This window comes from Sus scrofa, chromosome 11 (assembly GCF_054392235.1).
Source record: "Sus scrofa isolate SSC_HxYL_T2T_F1_AM1 chromosome 11, Sscrofa_HxYL_maternal_Yorkshire_Landrace_v2.0, whole genome shotgun sequence".
NCBI lineage: Eukaryota > Metazoa > Chordata > Mammalia > Artiodactyla > Suidae > Sus > Sus scrofa.
The window spans coordinates 24,989,770-25,010,375 of record NC_139393.1 but is presented as its reverse complement, the minus strand read 5'-3'; the positions used below and the strand labels follow the sequence as shown (position 1 = coordinate 25,010,375).

The 20,606-nt window shown below is 45.1% G+C and overlaps 1 long non-coding RNA gene across 3 annotated transcripts; it reads right to left on the bottom strand.

Moving 5' to 3' along the window:
* Positions 1 to 1,879: 1,879 nt before the first annotated feature.
* On the bottom strand, positions 1,880 to 18,169 carry LOC102167865 (uncharacterized). 3 transcript variants are annotated; one of them, XR_014819564.1, is made up of 4 exons: positions 17,491 to 18,136; positions 9,314 to 10,234; positions 4,105 to 4,194; positions 1,880 to 2,776 (listed from the first exon to the last, which is right to left on the bottom strand). It is a non-coding gene; the product is annotated as an uncharacterized LOC102167865 (long non-coding RNA). The 3 variants fall into 3 exon arrangements; XR_014819565.1 differs by having other exon boundaries at positions 2,407 to 2,776; positions 3,941 to 4,194; XR_001304351.3 differs by lacking the exon at positions 1,880 to 2,776 and having other exon boundaries at positions 2,907 to 4,194; positions 17,491 to 18,169.
* Between the last annotated feature and the right edge of the window lie 2,437 nt (positions 18,170 to 20,606).

Below are 20,606 nucleotides of genomic sequence, written 5' to 3'. Positions count from 1 at the left end.
GTACAGCATACATATATATACATTTATATACATATACGTGTGTGTGTGTGTATACACACATTCTTTTCCTCATACTATCTTCCACCATGTTCTTTGTGTGCAGTTTCCTTTTTTATATATATTTAGCCTTAAAGGATCCAGTCAAAACACTGTTTTCCAAAGACACTTAGGTCAGCTCCTTTCTTCCCCACTGTTTAATTGCTTAACCATTTTTGCAACTTGTCTATTATTTCAAAATATAAGATGACATGCGATTCACTCACTTTCATGCTCCATTTGAAAATGTCCCTTTTGAGCAGGAATAGTACTTTTGCATCTCTTCCAACTTTGTCTCTGAGGCTAAACTTGGAAAGTTTAGGCTCTAATACTTTGGTACTCAACTCCTTTAGTCCTGGGAAATCATGCATTCTGTAAAATAAGTTCAATCACTGCACAGCGCTCATCAACCCTGGCAGACTGGGTTTGTGAGACCAACTCCGCTGGGACAGCTGGTTGACCTGCTCCAACCGGGTAGGCGAGGCCAAGTCTGCCTATCAGTCCTGGGTAGCTTGGGTAGTTCCAGCAGTAGGTGTCAATTTCCAGCCTTACATGGTTATTTGCCATACGTGTGTCTCACTCTTTTAGAGTCCAAGCTTCCTGAAGGCATTCATTCTGTCTTTACATCCTTTTAGCAGTCCATGCTGGCCGCTAGAGATGCTCAAATGGTTTTTCCATCTGTATCTATGATGAATTGAAGTACAAGATTATAGATGCTAAGTGTGATGGGTTTTGTGCTACCAAAAAAAAAAAAAAAAAAAAAGAGGCAATTTCTTCTTTTACCTGGAACCCTCTATCCTGCATCCTCTTCTTGCTTGGCTAACACTTCTACTGGGTGTAGACTCAGCTGAAACATCCTTGGACTTCCTCTTTCCCTCCATTGCTGTTGGGGAGCCCAGATTCTCTTCTCTCCTACATTGGTGTGCAGATACCCTCCACCCCCTGACAGTTACACCACAGTAATTACAATTATACCACCTCCTTCACAAGGTAATCAGGTTTGAGTGCTGGCCCTGGGTCTCCTTCATCTCAGTATCCCCATCACATGGCTGCAGGGAATAGATGCTTGACAGGGGTTCATGGAAAAAATGAGTGGATAACACTAGTGGTTAAAGCAATGATAATGGTAGGTGTATTCACATGTGTTGTCATCTGGTCTTGGGATCAGGACGGTCTGACCCTTGGGGGACAAGTGGGCACTTGCGAACCAAACACACATGTGAATCTGTTTAATTTGTGGGCAATAGACACATTAGAACCAACAAATAATTAGAAGAGAAATAATGTGGGGTTTTTTTTGTTTTGTTGTTTTTTGCTTTTTAGGGCCACACCCTCAGCATATGGAAGTTTCCAGGCTAAGGGTTGAATCGGAGCTACAGCTGCTGGCCTCCATGACAGATACAGCAATGTGGGATTCGAGCCAAGTCTGTGACCTGCACCACAGCTCACGGCAATGCTGGATCCTTAATCCACTGAGCGAGGCCAGGGATTGAACCTGAATCCTGATGGATACAAATTGGATTCATTTCCACTGCACCACAATGGGAACTCCGAGAAATAATATCTTATCGAGCAGCAATCATGCACAGAGAATTATCAGATACTTTGCGTGTGTGATCTCATGATCTCATTTTAACCTTCAGCAACCTATGCAAAATGACGTTTTATCACTGTGTGAAAGAGAAGCATCTTGTGCCGAAAGGTAGGTGGTTAATAAACGGTCTAGTTCTCAAAGCCCTTGGGGGGGGTCGTACTTCACCTCTATCTGCCTCCAAAATCAGTCCGCTTCTAAATGTACCATGTTGTTTGGAGAGAGAGAAATGCGTCAAATTGACTCATGCAATTACTAGGAATGTAATTCAAAGAACTTTATTTTGCGAAAATAATTGAAAGCAAATCAAGTCTATAAAATGAGGTCAAGCTGCATGTCGTTAGCAGAGTCGTCAGATGCAAATTTTTCCTATTGTTGTACCCTTGGCAAGTCCACTACATGATAACCAAGAGACAGGACGATGTTGGATGTTGTTCGCATCTGTACAGGCATATGGAATACAACTCGGCAGGCACTTGGATAACAAATAAGCCCATCTGAAGTGGTCGTTGTTATTGTTGTCTAGAATACATGGCCTGTGACAATACACGGCCTGTGACATTCCCTCCCGCCCCCCGGAAGTTTTGAACAGCCAAAAGTTCACACTGTCATTGATGTGGGATCCAGCTGAGCAAAGGCTTTCTCTTGATCTCTATGGTCTCACGTATTGGATTGAGCATCTGGATCTCATTAGAATGGTGTACCAAGTTTTATTGGGTCCAAACTTGGCTCCATAAGACTTGACAGGGAGTGATTAGGAGTTATTTTTAATGCCCAGCTTTTTTTTTTTTTTTTTTCCAAATAGATTCCTCTTAGACCACAATTTCCGCTCTGCAAATTATTATGATTTTAGAATGGGGGAAATTTGCTACACTTCAACAATTTCTCTAAACATGGTGTGTCGCAACCCCGTTTTGCTTTCTAGCCAATTTTGTGCACTTGGCAAGCAAGGTATTTGCAAGGCCATCTCCTAATGAAACACCAGCTTTCACTTCCACATGGATGATGACTCTTGTACTTCAGAAGGCACTCGTTGCCCCCTAAGTCAGACACGCGAGGGGTCAGGCCAGCGTTTTCCATCATAATGTCCCATCCAGTCCGGGATAACGCTACGGTTTCATCAAGCCGCTTCAAATGTTTTATGACATCCTGTGACAAAACAACGTTCTTAGAGCAAAGAAAAACTGATGGTGAATGGGGAAGTGGAAAATGATTTAAATCATTTACTGGATCAGGAATACAAATCAAAAAAAAAAAAAAAAAGACTTACAAGTGGTTAGCATTTATGTGTAGCCTCGCTTTACTGTGTCCAATCTAAAGAATCATGTCTAAAGCGATAGATTCAATACTTTTTCTTGAAGGCCTGGGGGGCGGGGGGGACAAAAACCCTTACCTTCCTTCCCCTTTACTCAAGATTGGGTGGAAGTATTTTTTTTTTTTTTTTTTGTCTTTTTGTTGTTGTTGTTGTTGTTGTTGCTATTTCTTGGGCCGCTCCCGCGGCATATGGAGGTTCCCAGGCTAGGGGTCGAATCGGAGCTGTAGCCACCGGCCTACGCCAGAGCCACAGCAACGCGGGATCCGAGCCGCGTCTGCGACCTACACCACAGCTCATGGCAACGCCGGATCGTTAATCCACTGAGCAAGGGCAGGGACTGAACCCACAACCTCTTGGTTCCTAGTCGGATTCGTTAACCACTGCGCCACGACGGGAACTCCGGATGGAAGTATTTTTGATGATTGACAAAAGGAAAGACAGACTGAAAAATCTCCCAAATGATCTAAATTTAGAAGAAAATGACGGGGCTACCTTTTTATGCAAGATGTGCTCATGAAAACTCAAAATCTACCCTTGGAGTTGAAAAGTAATTTTAATAGCCTGTTGAAACTAAAGTCTTCCAGCTGTGCTTGCTAAGCTTTTTTCTATTCTTTTTTTTTTCCTCTCTCTCTCTCTCATGCAAATGAAACCAAGAAAAACATACAGCCATGCAAACCCCACCTCAGGCAAAGTCTGAGAATGGATTATTTCTCAGAACTCAGTTGGATTTATGGTCTAGCTAATGTGGACTCTGCTCTTGGAAGATAAATATAGGAAATAATCTCAAAAGGATAACACTTTTGCTTAAAACAAACAGTTTTCTGGCTCTTTCTTAGCATGCCTCTAACCCTAGACATTATCATCCTCACTCCTAATTTCTTTTTTTTTTTTTTTCTTCTGTACTTCAGCTCTGGGCCTTAAGAGGGTGCTTGGGTACACAATATGTACTCAGTAAATTTTATGGGGTGAATTCACAAGTTCTAGGAGAATTAAAAAACCTCCTTGTTAAATACAGGCAAAAGCTTCTTCATCATTGTTCAGATTTTCTCCTGGCATGAGCTAGACCTCCAATGGAAACCATTAGCTTTCTTTGAGTCACCAGTATATTGCTGCATCCCTTCAACGTCAGAGCAGGGATGCTCGGGGACCATGATGGAAGCACTTATGCTGAATCAGGTCTCAGCTCGACAAACTCAGAACTTCCCTCCATCTCCTCCTTAGACGGGTCAGGAGATTACATTGGCAGGATTAGCTGGGGGAAAAAAAGAAAGAAAGAATTACAAGGAGCACTTTTTCTCCAAGCCCTCTCTCCATACTCCAATACATGTCACTCACACACACTTGTACCCATACCCCACGTCCACACATGAATGTCAGTTGTTGGCGCACATGCTATGGCTTCTGTTATTTCGGTTTGATCCATATTTTGTACCCATCTTCTGATAATAGAACCCTCTCCTTTAAGAATCACCTCTTACTCCCAGAACATTGCTGTTTTTGTGTGACTAACCACACTCCTCATCCGGGGAAGGGCTAAGCATCATCTTTAGCACTGTTAGAGCGATAAGCCAAACATCTAATTTCTTTAGTGCGTAGGATGCCCCAGATTAATTCTAAGCACTTTACCCCGTGAGCTCTTTTGATTTTGCAATGTTCTTATGAGGTCAAACTGTTATCTCCGTTTTACAAAGAAAGAAAATGATTCAAAGAGCATAAAACCAATGTACAGAGGAAATGCAATTTGAAATCAAACCATCTGGTGTTGGAGCGTCATGCTTTTAATCATAAGCTAAAATGCCTCGGGCCAGGCCAGTCACAGTATTTCTTAGACTTGGCCATGATAATTGGTTAACAAGTGGACATGTGACCCAATCTTGGCCAATGAGGGCTTTCCCTGGGACTTAGGCTGGAGATATCAGGAAAGAGATACGTTCTTTTTTGCCGGAAGGCTAAGCTGCTGTGATATGGGTTTGGTGCTGCTTGTGGCCTTTTTTTTTCTGCTTCTGGGGAAGACTGTGCCTGCCAACGGTGTTAACACCAATGAAAACAGAGTTTAGAGAGAAAGGGATCCTAAGGACTTCATTTGAGCGTCTGGTTCTCCACATCTCTAAACAGATATTTCGTATTTTCTTTAAGTCAGTATAAATTGGTTTTCTTCTTTTCAGCAAGAGTTTTAACTGACACACACTAGAATCTTACCTGATATACATATATACACTCTTTCTCCACATGACACTCAGGTTCAGGGATGACTTAAACTTGACCTAAACTAGATCAATTAAAGCCAAAGCAATGAATTTCAAAATGATTCTTTGAGTGGTTGAGAAAGTGGACTCAATATTCTGGTTGGACCAAAACCCCCAAAAGCTGTGAGGTCTGAAGCTGCCGTCAACATTTTAATACTGTCTGTACCCTGCATCTAAAGTCAACATAAAGGAAGACAAAGTTGTGAAACCAAGGGGAAAAGAAAAATCAAATCCCAGTGGCATTGTTTGGGCCCTGGATCCCACCGAACCTGAAGCCATCAAGCTCTAACACTGGACTTTTTTGTTATGTGGGTCAGTGAATCCCAGTTTTGTTTAAGCTCATTTGGATTGGGTCTTCCACCACTTGCAAGGAGATGATTCACTTGAACAGAGTCTGCCTCATTACCAAATTTTCTATCCATGAAAAGCTTTTAGCCAGGGTGGCTCAGGCTCCATATAAATGCCATTAGTGTACATTTTTTTCTCAAGTACATAAATATCATGTTCTCTGGAGGAGAGCACAGGGAGAAGGCCCAGGTTAGCCTAGGATGAGGTTGATAGCATGACCCCGAGGATGGTGCAGGAAGTCCTCAAAGGCCAGATGCTTTCTATTAATCATAGCATCTCTGAGAGACCATTGGAAAGATGCTTCCAATTGGATGGTTCTGGTGCAGGTGGGTCCTGCAGTCCTGAAGGAGGGCTCAGCATCCAAGCATGGAGTTGACGCCAAAGGATGTGCAAGCCATGGCATTATTCCTGGACACAAGATCCCAAGGACTATGAAGGAAAAGGGGACTGACTGAAGCCTGGAAGGGACTGTCAACCAATCCATGAGATTGTTGGTCACCAGTGGGCACTGGAAGCTGCTGAGACTCCTGTCTCCCAAGTATCCTTCAGGGTATTGCAATTTTCACCACGTGATTGGACTTTTACTGCCTAGGATATGCGTGTGGTTTGTGAGGTACACCTCAATGAAATCCTCTAGACTTTCCAGATTGTCTCATAACCATGGCCTTTGGTGTTTTTGACCAGGTTTTTCCTGCGGTTGCTGGTTCAGAGCACATGAAGGATGTAGCCCAGTGGCAGCTCTGCCCAGTTAGCTGGCTCAGATGAAGGCCGACTCTGTATGGAGGAAGGAGATGTCTATTCAAGCTCCATGAGCACTTCCCCTCTGGCTGGGCACTGCTGTGTCCCACTGCACTTGACTTGGGTACTGGTAGAAAGGAACCAGGGACCTTTCTGGACCTGGAACCATACAGCCTCAGTATGATGATCCTGAAAGCTCAGACCACGGAGTACCAGATACATACCTGGTGTGTGTCCATGGGCTTCTGCTCTGTACCACAGACAGTGTGGGTGCAGCCATTCCATCGTGAAGGGCTGGGATAAAGGCAGTGTTTAACTGTGGTGTCACTGGGCTGAGTCACTGTGGGCTGGAACTGAGATAAGGCAGGATGTTGGCAACCACAGGGAAACAGGGGTTAGAAGTGGAAGTGGAGTGAAGGCTTGGTGTCAGAGAGAGGCCCCTGACGGGACGTGGAGGCTGAGCTCTATAGATACATGGAGGCTGGGCTCTATGCAGGGCAAGGCCAGGGAGTGGAGAGCAGAGAGCAGGCTTGGTCAATGAGAGAAACTAGGGCAGAAGAGGCAACAGACACAGGAGCATTATCTGAAGTGAAACCAGGGACCAACCCTGTGAGTAGAGTTGTTGCTTTGCCAAGGTCACTGCAGGTAATTGTAGACTTGGATCTTCACCTACCCTCCCCCTACACCTCCCCTTGCCCCTGGAATTGTTCTGGGCTCTAGACATCTAATGTTCTACCTTTCCTGAATTACTCTTCTTCAAGAACCCTGCAGGCTGTTTTGTAGTCTCTAGTTGGACCTCTAGAGGTCGGATGTGGGAAATTTGGCTCCTCCAAAGGCCGTTCTTTCCAAGCCTGAAATTTCCAGTGGATTATTCCAGTCTTTGCCCACTTAATCTTGGAATGTGCGTTCTTGAAACACTGGCTTATTTGAGCCTCAGCTCTTCCTGTCTGAGAAATCACTTTGAAAGCTCTGTTTTCTAGGATAATAGGACTTCTTCAGAAATAAGAAATTCCTCAATGTCCATAGTTATTGGATTATGTTCAGAACAAAATAATGTATAAAATGCTACAAACTGTTTAGGGCTTATATCCCTTCTTCCTGGGTTTGGGGAAATTTAAAAAGTAAGCATTCGTGAACTGAGGGCACTGAAATGGAAAAAGAAAATTACAAACTATGCCGAAGGAGAAAACCAAATGGATGAGATTATCTAGGACATCTAAGTAAACCAGTTCCTTGGGAGATACAATCATTTCCTGGTACTAAAAAGAACACATTGTATATGTCCATGTCCTAACACAAGGAACACAAAGCCGCTTACTGGACAACCTCTTCAACAGCAGTTCTGGAGGCAAGAGAAGGAGTATGAGCTCTGATGATGGACTGCAGAGGTTCAAATCTCAGCTCTGCTGATTTTCCACTTATGTGACTCTGGGCAAAAGGCTTAGCCCCTCTAGGTCTCAGTTTTCTTATTTGTAAAATGCAGGCAACAATAGAACTGTGCTCATTTCATTATCAGGGAGAATAAGTAAATTCATATATAAAGAAATTAGAGGAATTCTCGTTATGGTGCAGTGGATTAAGGATCTGATTACAGTGGCTGAGTTCGCTGCAGAGGTGTAGGTTCACTTCCCAGCCCAGTGTCGCTGATTAAAGGATGTGCCATTGTCGCAGCTGCAGTGTAGGTGGAAGCTGTGGCTTGGATTTAGTTCCTTGCCCGGGAACTTCCATATGCTATGGGTGTGGGCATTAAAAAAAAAAAAAAAGAAAGAAATTAGAATAGTGGCTGGCATATGGCGAGTGCCAATCAATAAATCTTCCTCTTCTTGCTATTTCTTATATTAATTCTAGATGGCGACCCATGTCCAACCAAGCACTCACTCAAGAGTGGCGCAAGAGCCTCTAGAGATGAGCTTTCTAAAGCTCTTGACTAATTTATGTCAGATTACTCCTCCTCATCCTCCAACTTCTGCGAAGACTTCCTTTCCAAAGCCTGGCTTCCCCTTCCCTATGGCCAAGTCCTTGGTACCCTGTGTCCTCACTGTCTTGGTCCTGGCCTTGGACTCCCCTCTGCAATGTTTGACGCACACCCCCTCTTGTCAGGTATTCCTCTCTTGTTCTTTTCTCCCTTCTCCTCTTTTATGCTTTGTCAAAACTAGCCTTTTCCAAGGAGCGACCTCTCAGGTAGCCAGCAAATAAATATGGCGGGCTAATTCAAGCCAAGGTGCTTGTGATGGCTAAGATGGTGTCAGTTTGGCTAAGGTATGGCGCCCAAGTTGTTGCATCAAACATTCATCTAGATGTTGCTGTGAAGGTCTTTTTCAGATATGATTAGCATTGAAAGTAGTAGACTTGAAGTAAAAAGCCGATGACTCTCTGTAACGGGGGTGGGCCTCATCCAGTCAGTCAAAGAGCCTTAAGAGGAAAGACTGAGATATTTTCAAAGAGGAAGGAATTCTGCCTCCTGATCACCCTTGGACTTAAGAGACGGTAACATCGACTCCTGCCAGAATTTCCAGCCTGCTGGCCTGCCCTGCAAGTTTCAGACTTGCCGACTTCTGCAATTACATGAATTAATTACTTAACCCTTCCCATATGTGTGTGTGTGTTGTTTCTCTAAAGAATCCCAAATAATACTGTTATTAATACATATAATACAATAATTACTGTTATTAACACATATAATACATTAATACCTATGACGGCTAAATGTTTTCATTTACGCATTAACATTTGCCTTTTAACAAATGTTCAACAGGAAAAAGTGAGCAATATGGGAAGTTCCCATTGTGGCTCAGCAGGTTATGAACCTGAGTAGTATCCATGAGAATGTGGGTTTGATCCCTGGCGTTGCTCACTGGGTTAAGGATCTGGCATTGCCATGAATTGTGGTATAGGTTGCAGAAGTGGCTCGGATCCCACACTGCTGTGGCTGTGGCTGGCAACTGCAGCTCTGATTCAACCCTAGCCTGGGAACTTCCACATGCAGCAGGTATGGCCCTAAAAAGCAAGACAAACAAAACAAAACAAAAGAACAAGCACCTTGGGTATGGCTGAATACTGTTGAGCAAGTTGAGGATAGAGCGGTATTTTTCAGTGACTTTGAAATCACTCCATGCAGGCCGCAGCCTATTCACGGGATGAGCCCCGGGCTAGTCCATATTCAGATTTATTTCCTCCTTTCCTGAAGCCGTGCATGGGACACGTGGAAATGACATTTTCTATAAACACATACTGCATGCATTTTTTTTTTTTCTGTCTGGGTTAATATTTGGAAATCATATATAAACAAAAACAGGCTTCCTAGAGCTCTGTGCATCTGTCTTGAATGTTGGCGGAACTTAGCGATCCATCATAACCATAAAAGCAAGGTAAACATGAATCACTGTCTCCTTCAGAGTCTGAAAGGGAAGAAAATCAAATGTTTCGATGAGATTTCTTGGAGGAAAGTCCATCTTTGACCCATTACCTCGGAGCAGAAAAATCCATCAGTCCAAAATCAAAGGCTTTTTTTCTCTCGTAGCTGTTTCCGTGGAAGACTCCTCAATAAATCTTCCAGCGTGACCACTGTCCTTCCAAAGGTAATGTTGCACACTTTCAGAAACAGTGGAACGATGATCACGTAAGGGCAGGGGGGGCTTCGGAAAAGACACGCGCTCCTGCCTGACATGTGACTGACTATCAGATGGTTTTGGTTTCTACGATGCAGGCCACGATTCTGGGATGAGGTTGGCATGAACAGGCAGAAAATTTGTATTCGCTGGTAGGACCTAGTTATTGTATTTCTTTTGTACTGTCCCTGTTCTGACAGTCACTTAAGCACTTTTGCCTGCTCCCTCCTCCAACTGTTGGACGGTCGTGTGAGATCATGGGTGCCACGTTCTTTAAGACGCCGAGGTGGCGGTGCTCTATCTTAAAACCAGGGAACCAGGCAATCCTCGCTCTGAGAAGGAGGAAGAAAGTCTGCGAAAGAGGAACAATATTAAGAAATATTAAGAAAGAAATATTACGAAATATTCTTAATAGTTTTAAGGAAGGTTTACTGCCTTGGGGCCATGACTCAACTCACCCTAACCCTAACCCTAGAGCTGGTTAAGAGTTAACTTTCTGGAGGAGGCTTAACTAAGTCTACCTCTGGTTGAGAGTCAACTTTCCTGGGAGCCATCAGGAAAAGGTGAAATAGGGTGAATGGAAAGAGAAAGTAGGGACAAAAGAGAAGAGTGTAAAGGGACCAGGGGTGGGGTCTGGTCTTCAGCTTGATTCCAAGGGGTAGTGGAAAGTATTGCCAAGAGCCCTGGAACCAATGAAGACAGATGACCTGGGGACCTGGGTTTTTTTAATTTTGTTTTGTTTGTTTTTTTTGGGCCTTGTTTTGCTTTTTAGGGCTGAATCTGTGGTATATGGAGGTTCCCAGGCTAGGGGTTGCATCAGAGCTGCAGCCGCCAGCCTACACCACAGCCACAGCAACACCAGATCCGAGTTTCGTCTGCAACCTATACTACAGCTCACGGCAACGCCAGATCCTTAACCCACTGAGCGAGGCCGGGGATGGAACCCACGTCCTCATGGGTACTGGTCGGATTCGTTTCCTCTGAGCCCCAGCGGGAACTCCCAAGATGAACTGTTTGATTACAATAATAGGAAAGGTGAGCTGTTGTTTCTTAGATGTAATATATTGACATAATGATGCCACGTAGTACTGATGAGTGAGTTTCTCCCTGGCCTCTGCACTTTATCAATCACTTGTTTATTTCCTGAATGTTCCCTAAGCCTGAAGATAACAGTCATTCCTTGGCCACCTACTGGGGCAGCAGAAACAAGGCTACACACACTGGATGGGGAGCCAAGGAGACAAGCCTTTGGATGCAAAGGGCAGGACAAGTGTTCCCAGTTCTCATAGACTTTGGGACGGAAGCCTGGCATCAGGAAGAGGAAGATAAGAGGGACGATGGTGCAGACTGCCCACACCTAGAGCAAGGAGTGTCCTTTGCCCAAGCTGGGAGCTTCGTGGATGCTGAACAGCCACCACTTGGGCCTTCCGGTTGCTTTCTATGGACAATGTTCCCTCCATGACTCAGTTATCTTCAGGGTGGCATGAGGGTGGGGATCTGGCTGTTTTCAGTGGGACAAGGAAGAGACCAGGTGGATCTAGGCTAGGGTTTCTCAGCTTTGGTATCGGTGACATTCGGGGCTAAACTTTTGCTGTCCTGCCCTTCTGTGCATTGTAGGATGTGCATTGTAGCAATAACCCTGAACGCTACACCCCCGAATGCCAGTAGCACTTCTACTCCAGGTACAGTAACCCACACCATCCATAGATACTGCCCAGTGTTCATTGAGGGAGCACCCCTGGCTGCCAGCTGAGCATCACTGGTCTAAACCGAATGAGTTTGAAATCTCTCTTTCTCTCTTTTTCTCTTCTCCAGTCCCCCCTCCCATTGTCAATCTGCCCTCTCCATCTCCACCACCTTAGTCTAAATTACAGTCTTGTCCAGCCTGGACAGCTGCTATAGCTCCTGTCCTAACTGGTTTCCTGCATCCCCCTTTACCCTCCAAAATTCATTCTCCATACTGATGTCACAGGCATCTTTGAAAAAAAAAAATTCTCTGTCTAATGCTGTAAAACCCTTCAGGCCCTTCTCATTTCCTTAGTTTCCTTCGGATAAAGACCAAAGCCTTCACCATCTGACCCTGCCCTGTGTGATCAAGGCCCTCTGCAGAATCCTCTCTTCCAGTCATTCCCTGGTCCTCTGGGCTCCAATAGTCCTGCTCTTCTTTCACTTTTCAGGTGGACTGTGTGATGCATCCAGCCACAGGGCCTTTGCACATCCTGGTCGTCTGCCTGCGTCTCTCTCCCTCCATATTCCTCCGGTTAAAGCTGAGATCCTCTATCAGCTCCAGCATCACTTCCTTGGGGACACCTCTCTGAATGCTCAGAAGGGGTTGGGCTCCTCCTGCTAAAGGCGCTCATATCAGTATGGAGAGCTCTTATCACAGAGCTCTAGCTTTGCACTAGAGGACTGTCACCCAATGGATGTCTCTCTCCTCTTCTGGGTTGTTAGATGTAGGAGGCGAGGACTAACCGATTTCTTCCCTTCCTTCTTCCTCTTCTTCGTCTTCTCTCCTTCTTTTCTTTTTTCCTTCTCCCTTCCCTGTTTGTGGACTCCATTCACATGCGTCTGCTGAGCCTGGTCAGTAGCCCGTACACGGGGCTCTTCACAATACTCCATCTATTCTTTCAGTTATTTATGTTTCAACTGATTTCCTTTTCTAGCAACCTACCATTAACCCTCTGCCCTTTCTGTGGGCTAAGAAGTCTTTTGAAGGAATATTGAGTTGCTGGAAAGACGCCACCCAAAGCTCTCTTTGTGGGACCCCCTCCAAGGTGAGGGAAAAAAAAAAAAAAACAGTCTTTTGTTCAAAGCAAAAGGGGTCCTGAGCCTTTTAACCACATTTCAGCTAGAGGGCTGCCCAGGGCCCTAGCTTAGGAAGCGGATAATAAAATCAGACAAGGGCACAAAAAGGAAAACGGAACACACTGCATTTGTCAGGCAAACTCTGCTTTAGTGGCGCTTGTGACGGTAGGCAAGAGAAAGTCTAGTTAATGACCATGACTGATAGCAGTAATGCTGATGGGTCGTGACCTTGTCTGGCTCTGCAGTTTCTGGTTTGTGGTTCTACCCCAAGTCTGTAATGACATACAAAATAATAGACCACTTGTCCTTGCCCTTTTTCCTCATCGCAAATCACATTTCTCAAGACGATGCATGGAACTCAGAGGATGTAAACTTATCACAAGAATGTGCATCACTCAAGCGATGGCTACTGAGTCAAGACCTCACACTGCATGTTTAACTTAAACCTATGTCCTCCCCGTGCTTCCGCTTTATACAAGCTTTCCTTGTTTCCATGTTGTCTTTCTTCCATCTCAGTCTCTTTAAGGCTGTTGAAATTGACCATTTCCGGAAGAAAGCGTCAGAAAGGGTTCTAGACCCAAGGATAATGATGCCGTTGGACTTTTTCGATCTTGACAAGACAGTGCTGGGGATCCAGAGTGACTGACCATAATGCAGGGGTAGCAATGGGGACTGCTACTGATGTCCACGGGGACAAGGCAATTTCACATCCATTACCGCATGGCTAGGACACTTCCAGGATCCTAAGAGAGCACTCAAGGCGGAGATGAGAGAGGTGCTCTTCTCAGTTGGAAATGCCATCTTACGAGGATTTCCCTTGTGAACGCCTGGGGCCACATTCTTGTCTGCTTTACAAACTCAAGGAGAAATGCCCCTTGAAAAAAATTCACGCAAGAGCTGGATGGGGAAATCAGGCTGCTGCCCTGGTAACTGGTTTAAGCTTCACGATCGCAGTGACAGGGTCTGCTTTCTTCGTCACACCCCTAGAGCCTAGGAGAGTGCTTGGCAATTGATATTCCCAGGAAATACCTGATGATCTTCCGTGTGTGTGGAAGTAACGCAGCACGGAGCTGAGAAGGAAGCACCCAGTGCACATGAGAAAGGGGGGGAGGGATGTGAAAAGTGGGGTGAACTGGCAATAAGCACACTCACGCTGTTTCCTTTAAAAATATTTCTTCTTCAGAGATATTGAATTCTGAGGGTGTCTTTAAGATGCCTTCTTAAACGATTGTTATTACTTCTATTTTTCATAGGTGGAGAAAGAAACACACAACATGTGGCTTCCCCTGGGTCATGCAGTGAATCTTCTTAATACTCTGTTTTAAAATATGCTTGTTGCCTCTTTCCTTTTTCTCTCTTTTCACGCCCACGCTGGTGGCTTATGGACGTTCCTGGGCGAGGGGTTGAATCGGAGCTTCGGCTGCCTCCCTGCGCCACAGCCACAGCAGTGCCAGAGATGAGCCGCATCTGTGAACTACACTGAAGCGTGAAGCAATGCCAGATCCTTAACCCACCCAGCGAGGCCAGGGATCAAACCCTGGTCGTCATGGATACTGGTCGGATTCGTTTCTGCTGTGGCACAGCAGGAACTCCCTCCACCTTCTTGATCTTAGATAGATTTCACATCTGTCTAACATTGTTAGTGCGCTACTGGACACTTCAGCCTAGTCCGGTGCATCACAGGGTTACTCAGGTTTAAGAAGCAACAAGAGTTGCTTGCCTAAAGGAGGCAGCTGTATTTACAAGAGTGATCTGTCCTCAATTTGTCTTAACAAGTTACAATTTTCTTTTGGCCTTCCATGACACTAGAAGCCCGCATTCTGCTGGAAGGCTTTTCCTGGCGTTGCGGGATGTAAGTTTTTCTACCTTTCTTTTTTTTCCCCCTTTTCCACCAGCATGAAATAGATATCAAAATAGGAATAAACTATTGTTTTTCTTAAGAAAGGAGGAGTTTATTAAGCACTAATCGGACGCCCAATGTAGAAGGAATTGTAAATGCATGATTCCCTTTGTGAAGCTGAAATGTGGACATGAAGCCACATGTCTAGTTGGGGACAGGATATGTGGATAGTAAAAGGCTGGGGGCTGATCCTGCTTTGATCCTCGCCAATGGTCTCTGCTGCTCAAGCTTCTTATATCTGCCACTTCCTGCCTGTATGACCTCAGCTTCCTTCTCATTTCTGGTTCCCAGGCTACGTAGGCGTCATGGCGCTAAAGATACAAATTCTCACTCATGCAACATATGCACATGTCACACAGGGCTACTCTTTTACAATCTCACATTTTTTATTGTATAACTGAGCAGAGCTATTCCACTATTTTTGAGTCTGAATTCTCATTGCTAATTTGCACTGTTATATTGTTTTGATCACTAATCTGTGTCCATTTTCTTTTTTAACATTTGCACCTTACGAATGTTCCTATTTACACCACCATATAAGTCTAGAAGAAGAAATATAAGGAGAGACAAGGCATGTTTCTATTCCCCAAAGACACTCAAAGAGGTTTACAATCGCTACCATATTCCTTTCAATCTGTCACCAAGGATTTTTAGACTAGCAGTATTTATGTCTGAGAAAAAACAAAAAGTGCTCTCTATTGGACTTTGACACATGCTTTCTTATCGCATCAATTTGAAGATCCTCATCAATTTTGGAGATGTTAAAGTGCAAAAAAAAAAAAAAACCAAAAAAGCAACAGAACGGGTATGTTCAGCTTATGTCATTAGAACCAGTGGTGCACCATGCCTAACCCAACTACATTTCAAAAATTATAAAGCAGGCATTATCTTAGCTATTAATGAGCTATTATCTTAGAAGCATTTTTAATTTATTTTATTTGTTGCTTTTTAGGGCTGCATCCGTGGCATATGGAAGTCCCCAGGCTGGGGGCTGAATTGGAGCTACAGCTTGCTGGCCGCAGCCACAGCAATGCAAGATCCAAGCTGCGTCTGCAACCTACACCACAGTTCACAGCAATGCCGGATCCTTGACCCACGGAGCGAGGCCAGGGATCGAACCACATCCTCATGGATCCTAGTCAGGTTCGCGAAATGCTGAGCCACAACGGGAACTCCCTAAAGCATTTTTAAACTCAATGACTGTCATGTGAATCCTGAAAGAACTGAAAGCACAGAACTTGTGACAGCTGTTTTCCTGAGTTGCGGACGGACACGGTCTAGTGCTCAAGATTTGACTTACATGACAGTTTTATTCAGCTTCCATGAGCCCCTGTATTTATTTCAAACCCAGCATTCTTTCTATGAGAATTTCTTTTAAAATAATAGCCACTCTTTCGTGCCTCCCACAAATAACCATCCTTGCACGCTTGCTGCTGACTCGGCATTGGCAGATCAACACAGTCTGTTTCCCAGGGCTGTCCTGGCTCCCCCAGCCAGCAGGGGGGATGCGAAGGCAGCATGGGCCACAGCCCTGCAACGCCAGTTGGCCTTGGTGGTACAAGACCATTAATCAGACTGTTGTCAGTCTGTCTTTAAAAGTGCAGTGAGGTTTATACTTTCCAAGAGAAAAATCTGAAAGTACTGCTTGCTTCCTTTTTTTTCATCTTATGGAGGAAACGTTGCTCCGTGAAGAATATATACACTCAAAGCTGTGAAAGGCGACATAAAAGCCGCTGGGACAACCCTCGTAGTGGACTGCAATGGCATTTGGATGGTTCGCCTACACATCAATCAGTTCGACTTGGCTTTGAAAGCAAGGCATGAGCGATCAAGACCCATGGGCAGGGTCAGAGAACACGCTATATTTCTTTGTGCATTCATGTCATAGCTATTATTTACTAAGCACTTACTATGTGCTCAGTACCACCGAAAGGGAATTAATAAGCTGGAGTGACTCGTTTCTCATAACCTGTAACAGATAGGTAATACTACCAGTGACATCTCACAAAGAAAGAATTGAGTGTTATGTATTGTGTCCCCTCGAAGTTCACATGTTGAAGTCCTAACCCTCAATGCAATCGTATTTAGAGAAAGTCTTTTTTGTTGTTGTTTATCTTTTTAGGGCCACACCTGCGGCACATGGAAGTGCCTAGGCAAGGGGTCAAATCAGAGCTGCAGTGGCTGGCCTATGTCACAGCCACAGCAACATGAGATCCAAGCCATGTCTGCAAACTATGCCACAGCTCATGGCAATGCCAGATCCTTAACCTACTGAGTGAGGCCAAGGATTGAACCCACGTCCTCATGGATACTAGTCAGGTTCATTTCCACTGAGCCACATGGGAACTCCTAGAGAAAGTCTTTAAAGAGGAAACTGAGTTAAAATCAGACCACTGGGTTGGGGCTTAGTCCAATAAACTGGTGTCCTTAGGAGCGAGGGAAATTTGGACCCAGGGACAGGCATATGGGGACAGGACCATGTGACCATGAAAAGAGGCCAGAGATGGATTCTCCCCTCACAGCCCTCTAAAGGAACCAACTCTGCTGACACCTGGATTCTGAACTTCCAGCCTCCCAAACCGTAAAACAATACATTTCAATGGTTTAAGTCTACTTGGTAGTACTTTGTCATGGCAACCTTAGCAAACCAATCCAACCAGACTAATGAAGGTTATACGATTTGCCAAAGATCACCCAGATAAGCGGGTCTGTAGTTCACACTTGAACTTCTGTGTCTATGTTTGAAGACTGGAGTCCCCCCAACACCAGTCTTTACACCCCCAACTGAGTCAGAATGGACTGTCTTCCGTGGGCTTTATACACCGTGAAAATGGAGCCCATCGGTCTGAGGCTAGTGGTTCCTAAAAAGTTTCATTTTTACTTTTTATTTTTTAGGGCCTTACCTGTGGCATATGGAAGTTCCCAGGCTGAATCGGAGCTGCAGCTGCCAGCCTACACCACAGCCACAGTAACGTGGGATCCCATCCAAGTCGGTGATCCACATCACGGTTTGCAGGCAATGCGGGATCCTTAACTCACGGAGCGAGGCCAGGGATCAAACCAGCATACTCACGGAGACTATGTCAGGTCCTTAACCCACTGAGCCACGATGGGAACTCCTTTTATAAAAACTTTAATATCACACAGCAATCATTCACCCAGCATGCCTTGCTGCTGATGAAATGTCCGTTACATTATTATTGCCCAGAAAAGAGTAGGGGCCAAACTGATCCTGACCATCTGTCCTATGGTGTGCCGACCCACCCTGGAACCAGAAACTGACTTCAGGCTCACCACGGCCCAGATCGTCCTCTGGGTCTGATGAGGGTTGTCACCACGATCTGCAACTCAGCAGCACTTCCTGGGGACATTTCAAATCTTCTTCAAGTCCTGATCAGGTCATTCAACTCAGAAACTTGGCTGACCAGCCCTGCCATGTCCTCCAGAATAAAGTCACTCATCTTTTAGCTCGTATGGCGTTGCCCTGGCCTATGCTTCCTGACCTCATTACAGTAGCTACCTCTTTTGTTCCTATAGGCCGGCGCGGGCAGGCATGCGCACACAGGGACCCTCTTTTGTTCCTATAGGCCGACACGGGCAGGCATGCGCACACAGGGACCCTCTTTTGTTCCCATAGGCTGGCGCGGGCAGGCATGCGCACACAGGAACCCTCTTTTGTTCCTATAGGCCGACACGGGCAGGCATGCGCACACAGGGACCCTCTTTTGTTCCCATAGGCCGACACGGGCAGGCATGCGCACACAGGGATCCTATTTTTTTTTTTTTGTCTTTTTGCCATTTCCTGGATCTCTGCCACGGCACATGGAGGTTCCCAGGCTAGGGGTCGAATCGGAGGTGTAGCTGCCGGCCTACGCCAGATCCAAGCCGCGACTGCAACCTACACCCCAGCTCACGGCAACGTCGGATCCTTAACCCACTGAGCAAGGGCAGGGACCGAACCCGCAACCTCATGGTTCCTAGTCGGATTCGTTAACCACTGCACCACGACGGGAGCGCCCCAGGGATCCTCTTTTGTTCCCATAGGCCGGCACGGGCAGGCATGCGCACACACGGTCCAGTCATGCTGGCCCAGCCCTGCTTCCAGGGCTCCCCCTGCAATGCAATCTCTCATACCGGAGCCCTTATTCCAAGCATTTCCCTGACCTGAAACTTCCTTTTTATCCTTGTTTCACCTATTGATAATCCTACGCACTTGCAAAGTCCAGTTCAAACCTCACAGTCCCCAAAGACCTTTCTTACATCCCTTCGAAGAAAATTATGTTCCTTCTAATTCAATGTCCCAGTGCCTATTTCCCAGTCTGCCTTCAAAGGAAGATAATTATGACTATGTTCCCCACGAACTCTTGGGAGAGAGGGCCATTGCCTTTTTTAAAGTTTAAAAAAAAAATCTTTTTTTAAAAAATTTAAAAAATTAAAAAAAAATTTTTGCATGTCCTTGATGACACCTTAGAAGGGTTTTCTTTATACAGTAGGCAATCAATAAATTTTTGCCTGATTTAGTGTGATTTCCTGAGTCATCCCAATGGAAGCTCCTAAACAGTCTCCAAAAAATTAACCAATCTTCAGGATCAAAAAAGCAAAGCCTGAGAGCCTTACTCTTGGCTCTCATTTTAAACGGAGCCAACTCATATGGGGAGAGATACTCTTTCTCATGTTTTTCCTGGAAGACAAAGTACGGGCCTATGATCACCAAGTATGCTTTGCGGTCTCAAGTTCATTGTCTACCAACTTAGAAAATTTTATTTTGTTCCTAGACTTAACTACTTTGAACTCCAGGAGTCAATACTACAGCATACCCAACAATTCCCCCACTTTAGGTCAGGTGACAAAATGACAGCTTAGATAACATGGTGGCCCCAAATGGCAATGGCATTCTATGTCGGATTGGAAGGTGCATAGGATCAAAGTCTATTTCATTTCTCTAGGTTGCTTTCTTCCTCTTCTTCTTCTCCTCCTGCTCCTCCTTCTTCTTCTTAAGGCTGTGCCTGTGGCTCGTGGACATTCCCAGGCTAGGGACTGAACCCTCACCGCAGCAGTGACCCAAGCCACTGCAGTGACAATGCCAGATCCTTAACCTTTGCCCCACAAGAGAACTCTAAGGTTGCTTTCCTCTTAAGAAGTGTGAAGACAGCATAAAAGAAAGATGCTGCCCAGCTCACGGGCCTCATTGAGGGCGACTGTCTAATTTAAAGCCATTCCTGGTGGTTATAGCAATTTACAATTGCAACAACTCCATTAGCAGCATGATCCCAAACTTATGTCCCTTTTCTCTGAGACAAGTTGCTTTGAACTTGATGGCAATTACTCTGTTCTCAGTGGCAGTTGGCATAATTGCTAAGTTCATGAAGCCTGGGACCATCTGTTCCCAAACAAATCCTGGCACTACTACTAACTAGATCTTGGGGATTTTTAATTTTTTAAAAATTTTTATTTATTTATTTATTTTGCTTTTGCTTTTTAGGGCCACACCTACGGTATTGGGAGGTTCCCAGGCTAGGGGTCGATCGGATCGGAGCTACAAATGCCGTCCCACACCGCAGCCACAGCAATGCCAGATCCGAGCCTCATCTGTGACCTACACCACAGCTCACGGCAACACTGGATCCCCCACCCACTGGGTGAGGCCAGGGATTGACCCTGAAACCTCTTGGTTCCTAGTCGGATTCGTTTCCACTGCACCACGATGGGACCTCCTGGATCTGGGGGATCTTTGATATCTCAACTTTCTAGATCTCCGTTTTATTATCTGTAAAATCGGGGCGGAGGATTGGTTTGAAGGTGTGTTCTGATGCACTGCATCAAAAAATAGAAAGTGCACGGACTAGCAACTAGGACAGAGGCAGTGTTGGATTTAATGTTAGCTGCTACGACTTGAAAATGTCCCCTTTGCCAAAGAAAGGAACGAGCAGAGAATACAACTGGCTTCTGTTATGGATTCCATCTCAAATGCCTTCCCCTTTGCTGTTTTGTTTTTTTGTTTTGTTTTTTTCTCTTTTCA